This window comes from Sesamum indicum, linkage group LG4 (assembly GCF_026168435.1).
Source record: "Sesamum indicum cultivar Baizhima isolate 11 linkage group LG4, ASM2616843v1, whole genome shotgun sequence".
Lineage (NCBI taxonomy): Eukaryota > Viridiplantae > Streptophyta > Magnoliopsida > Lamiales > Pedaliaceae > Sesamum > Sesamum indicum.
The window spans coordinates 4,182,276-4,188,459 of NC_142660.1; the positions used below are offsets into that span (position 1 = coordinate 4,182,276).

The 6,184-nt window shown below is 38.2% G+C and overlaps 1 long non-coding RNA gene across 1 annotated transcript; it reads left to right on the plus strand.

Moving 5' to 3' along the window:
• Nucleotides 1-1,155: 1,155 nt before the first annotated feature.
• Nucleotides 1,156-3,144, plus strand: LOC148788279 (uncharacterized). Its single transcript, XR_016065303.1, has 2 exons — nt 1,156-1,206; nt 2,900-3,144. It is a non-coding gene; the product is annotated as an uncharacterized LOC148788279 (long non-coding RNA).
• Nucleotides 3,145-6,184: the final 3,040 nt, after the last annotated feature.

Genomic DNA, 6,184 nt, shown 5'->3' on the forward strand with positions numbered 1-6,184 from the left:
GGAATTTGCTTATAATAATAGTTTTCATTCCATTATTGGTATGGCTCCATATGAAGCTTTGTATGGAAGAAAATGCCGAAGCCCGATCTATTGGGATATTGAGGGATTGAGACAGCTTGAAGGGCCGGAGCTAGTTCAAGAAATAGTGGACAAGATAAAAACAGTTAAAAAGTGTTTGAAAGCAGCACAGGATCGGCGGAAGAGTTACGTCGATAAGCATCGTAAAGAGATGGAATACGAAGTGGGGCAAAAAGTCTTTCTAAAAGTATCATCATGGAGAGGAATCTTAAGATTCGGGAAGCAGGGAAAGCTGAGTCCGCGATATATTGGGCCATATGAAATTCTGGAGCGAGTTGGACCACTAGCCTATCGGTTAGCATTACCGACAGAATTATCGCAGATACATGACGTGTTTCACGTCTCTATGCTACGGCGATACCGATCCGATCCTAGTCATATTTTGCATGAGCCAGAGATAGAGATATCAGAGGGATTGACATATGTAGAAGAGCCAACAGAAATTTTGGACCGGAGTATAAAGAAATTGAAGAATAAAGAAATACCAATGGTGAAGGTCAAGTGGAGTCATCACTCTCCAAGGGAAGCCGCTTGGGAAGTTGAGGAGAACATGAGAGAAAAATACCCATATTTATTCCCTGAGCCGATAAGTTAGTTAAATTTCGAGGACGAAATTCTTATTAGGAGGGGAGAATTGTGACGCACCAAATATTATAATACATAATTGTAGGATTAATTGGTAAATTTTCGTGAAATTTAGTTAATTAGCCACTAAATTATGGGTCATAATTGAAATATAATAACACTTGAATGAATTAAATTGGAGTTTGTTATAATATTTTGGAACAATTTATATTAATTAAGAAAATTAGGAAGGACGTAATGGGTATTTTAAGAAAATTCTAATTAAATAATAAAATATATAATAATATATATATGTACATAATATATATATATTAGAAAGTAATATATACAGATATATATTAATAAATAATATATCTACATATATATATATAAAAGAAAGAGAAAAGAAAAAAAAAAGAGAGGATAAAAGATTTTGAGGGTGGGCCCATTACCCACCGCCCCCCTCCTCTACTTATATATATATATGTGTGTTCAATCACACCAACACAATCACAAATCTTAAAAAAATTGCAATTTTGTTTTCTGTTTCAGTGGTTGCGCCAGGTAAGATTTCTACTTTAATTTTTATTAATTTATATAATTATATTATTTAATTAGTCCGTTTATTAAATGTTGTTTATACTAAGCGATGTACCATTTAATCGGAATATTTTACGGGTTTGCCTATTTAAAATAGTGTCTAATTAAATATAAAATCGGATATAAAAATGATGTAGTTGGTTAATTAAATTATTAGATTTGTTAGATTTAATTATTATTATACTAATTTATAATAATATATGTGTGTTCAATCACACCAACACAATCACAAATCTTAAAAAAATTGCAATTTTGTTTGCTGTTTCAGTGGTTGCGCCAGGTAAGATTTCTACTTTAATTTTTATTAATTTATATAATTATATTATTTAATTAGTCCGTTTATTAAATGTTGTTTATACTAAGCGATGTATCATTTAATCGGAATATTTTACGGGTTTGCCTATTTAAAATAGTGTCTAATTAAATATAGAATCGGATATAAAAATGATGTAGTTGGTTAATTAAATTATTAGATTTGTTAGATTTAATTATTATTATACTAATTTACACAATTCCATTGGAATGATTAACAAAATACGCAATTCTATGTATTATTGCTTAATTAAATTATATAATAGCGAGAAATTGGTAGAAAATTCATGAAAATATTCCAAAAATTATAGTTAATAAATGGTATGTTAATAAAGGGACAAAAACGAAGATTTGTATTTCGATAGAAATGGAATATTAAAGAATTATTAGAAATTGTGCAAATGATAGTCAATATTATATTTAAAAGAAATTGCGATATTCTTGCTATATTATTTGTGTGTGGTATAACTCATTATAGGATACGGAGGTGAGGTGAAATGACTAACAATTAGCAATTGAGTAGAAAGAAACGTTGTGAGGTTGAGGTAAGTAAATAATTAGTATTATCTATATATGTCTCCATTATTTGTGGTTTTACTGTTATACGAATTTGTGGTTCATGCTGACATTGATTTATTTGAAAGTATGTGAGTGATGGATGATTTGAATTAATTGACGGTATTGTGTACGTGGAATGAGAAAATGCGTTGAAATATTTTGTTTATTGTTTGATGTGTTGTGGATATCTGCAAATGAGAATATGTTGATATATTATTTTACGTTACTAGTTGCTTACAAGAATGATGATATGTGGAAATGAGGGAGTGGTGGAAAGTGAATATAATTGTGACGTGAATACCCCTTGATGTGTTGAAAAGCCTATAAGGCGAAATGAAATGAAAAGAGCTTTGATGCGATATGAGAAAGAAATGAAATGAAAAGAGCTTTGATGCGATATGAAAAAGATGTGATGTGAAAAGAGCTATGATGCGAAATAAAAGAGCTATGATGCGAATTGAAAGAGCTATGATGCGAAATGAGATTGATGAGCCGGCTATCAAGGGGATTCACTTAAATTTATATAACGGTGAGATTGAGTTAACGGGAAAAACATGATATCACCTTCTGGTAAGCAAACTAGGAAAAAGAAAGTTTAATTGATTATTTTATTTTGAGATAGCTATGTGGTGTACTACAATTGATTACGTTGGAGTTAAATTGACTGTAACCCATGCATGTTGCCTACTTGTCCTGTTTGGGCTGTGTTTGATATACATATATAGATAGGGTTGATTATTTACCTACTGAGTGGCAGGCTCATCCCTCTGTTGACATTTTCTTTCAGGAGTAGACTTTGAGGTGTCTGACTGTTGAATAATAGGTCTACGCACTATACTCATGCAGGTCGGGCCAGTGTGCTGTTTTCTCCTCTTGTCAGCTAGAGTACAAATCTTATTTTGTTTGTATAAAGAGAACATAGGCGTAACGATCAACTGTGGTGGATCACTTGTGGTGTTTGATTTGTATATATGTGATGTTGTGGGTTGACTATGTCGTTATGATGTTGTGATTACGTATGCATATTGATTAGATGATTATGTGCATTTATATATATAAACACAGGGATTATTATAAGTATAACGTTTAGGGTAGATATAGCCCTTGTGGCGAATAGGGTGCTACACGCCAACTGAAAAAGAAGCGTCCAATAAAGTGCGATCTGTAAAAAGACGCACCCTTAAAGTATCGATAGATAAAAAGTTAAGTATGCAACACAGATATTGACAAGAATGAAGAAGATAATAAATTTGCGAAGCAGAGAACTGATCTCAAAAGTGTTGTATTGATAAAATGGTATAATAGTTACAGGATCGTTCTGTTCGGGGGTTAGTACAAAATAGTCAGAATATTTTATTTTCGACCCCAACCTACAAAAAATTCAAGAAATGGAGGCTATCCACTAAGGATCAGGTTCTATCTCGTCCAGGAAGGTGGAGGACTCGTCATCTATCGCTGCAGCTTCCCATTTATGGTTATGTCCAATCGACTGCGATCGAAGAAATCTGCGAAGCCACCCAAGGTTTCGATCTGGGCCACACATGTCCTATAGCCCTTGTTGAAGAAGTCGGCAGATTTGAGTTCGACAGTTTTGAACGTGCCAGACATCAGAAAATCTCGAGCTACAGGAACACGGGAGCTGGCAAGGGCTTGATGGTGCTCCTCTAAAGTGATTCGACCAGCCTGGCCTTCCTATAATCCTTGTGCGTGGCCAGTCTTAAAACCCTCCTTTTGGCCCTGTGCCACTCCGGCCTCTCTCCCGGCCGCAAACCACTCTTTTTGTCCATCTGAGAATGCAACCTCCGCGGCAGTAAGCTGACCCTTTAGTTTCTGGACTTCTTCTATCAGGGTCTGCATCTCCTCCACATGAGCTTAATCCCTTCTGTCCCTCTCTGCAAGCTGGGCCACGAGTTCCCCCACCTTAGCATCAGCGGCTATCTGAGTTAGAGGGTTCAGTAGGGATTTTACCCTTACGCTTGTGATGTCTCTTCCTCTCCTTCGAACTTGTTCCCTCACCGTCCTGATCGCCCTGATCTTGGCCCTGATCGACATTCTGACCTTCGCTTTGGTCGTCATCCAGATGTAAATCCAGGTCTTTCGAATTATACTCGTTAACAGATGTCCCCTCACTGTCATTTTGAATCGGGTCGTGTGGCAGGGGACTCTGCTCGGCATTTGATGGACCAGTGGGGATCAAGGCGCTAAGGGGGGAAGGGGACATAGTCGCTGTAGCAGAAGTGTCGACAGGAGGAGGAGCGACCTGTTGTCCCCCAGTCTTATTCTGGATTGCCTTCAGTCATAAGGCCAATCGTGAATTCATGACTAATTCGTCTGCAAGACAAGGAAAAACAGTTGTAAGTCAGTTATTCGATTCTGAAAGAGATGCATCAACACTTCAAATAGAAAATCACCTAAGGTCTCTATGATGTGGAGGGGTGTTGGAGATAGACGGGCGAATTTATAAGCTTCTCGGTTAAAAGCTTCTTCGGGTCATATTTATAAGCCGTCAGGCTATTTATTTGGTAACCTTCCAGCCCCCCTGCACTTGTTTTTGGTGAGGGTTTATATTTGTTCCACACTAACCTGAAGGGCCATAGTACACCAGGCGGAGGTCGAACAAAAATGTATTTCTCGCGCCAAGGGCCGACATTAGACTTCAAGGGTTCCAAATATCTACACTTTTACCTATGTAGTTGTCTCCCAACTCCATAAGCCACATCATTCTTTTCATAATAGTCATGAAATTTTTACATTTAGAACCCAGTTTTGACAATACTGCTTCACTACTTCCAAGCGATCAGGTGATAGGGGTTTTTTCTATCTTTCTGCCAAGCCTAAGTGTAGATATTTGGAACCCTTGAAGTCTAATGTCGGCCCTTGGCGCGAGAAATACATTTTTGTTCGACCTCCGCCTGGTGTACTATGGCCCTTCAGGTTAGTGTGGAACAAATATAAACCCTCACCAAAAACAAGTGCAGGGAAGAAGACAGAGGTAATCTCAGACCAGCGTCAAAGTGCTTAATGAAAAATGCACAAAAACCTGACGGAGGCCGATGCATGCGATCGAAAGATTTTGGTATCAGGATTTCATAATCATGGGGAATGAAATAGCGATCCCTAATCTTATGGACAGGCGTTTTAACAGTACTCACTATTACTTCCCAAGGGTTTTTGGTCATCCTATCCTGAAATTTTTTGAGAGTGGAAGGACCAGCCTGCTCGACTAGGGTTTTCTTTGTTTCTTGGGCTTTCGTGGGGACTATGAATTTCTTATTCCTCTTAGGAGATGCAATAAAAGAAGGTACAAGAGCCTCAGCTGAGTTTGGCGAGGTCACAAGCGACCTCGAACCAGACCCAGAATCCGAGCTAGAATTGAAACTAAAGCTGGAAGACATCGTACCTTAAAACAGGATGGCTCAAGAAGCTGCTGTACGAAATCGAAACCGAATTCTTGGTAGTGATCGCAGAAGCTTGAGAGTGGGGTAAGTCCTCTCATTTGAATGGGGAGCCTATATGTAGGCAATGTGCTTAGGGAATCGCACCTCTGACAGAGCGCCGAGATGAGAACACGTGTACGCGTCTCCAGATTGATCAACGGACGCGACCATTTACTTCTTCACAGAGCAATACTTGCACTTTGAATAAGTGAGGGAGTAATGATGAGTATATGTTTGAAATATCCAAAATACCCTTCATTAAGGTCATTTTAGTTTATTTCCCTGGATCCGCTACTTTAGTACCGGGCGGGTCGAAGCGGACCCGACCCGGATTCGGCCGTCCACTTGAAGACCCAGACAACGATGATCGTCCAATTTGAGACGTAAGCTAGCAGGATAAGGCCACGTCGCCCATTCAATAGTATCCAGCTAAGCCCTATAAATACCCCAAGACGCCACATTTTGAGGTAATTAATGCTAAACTAGTTCGACCTACACCCTTAATCGCATACTTTTTCCTCGATCAACCTAACTTGAGCGTCGGAGGGTCGTTGTTGGGGACGTGCCAAACAAGCTCATTTTACTTATCTTATTCTCAGGATCCCAAAGACTTGGTCTTGGTGGGGTTAGTCAAC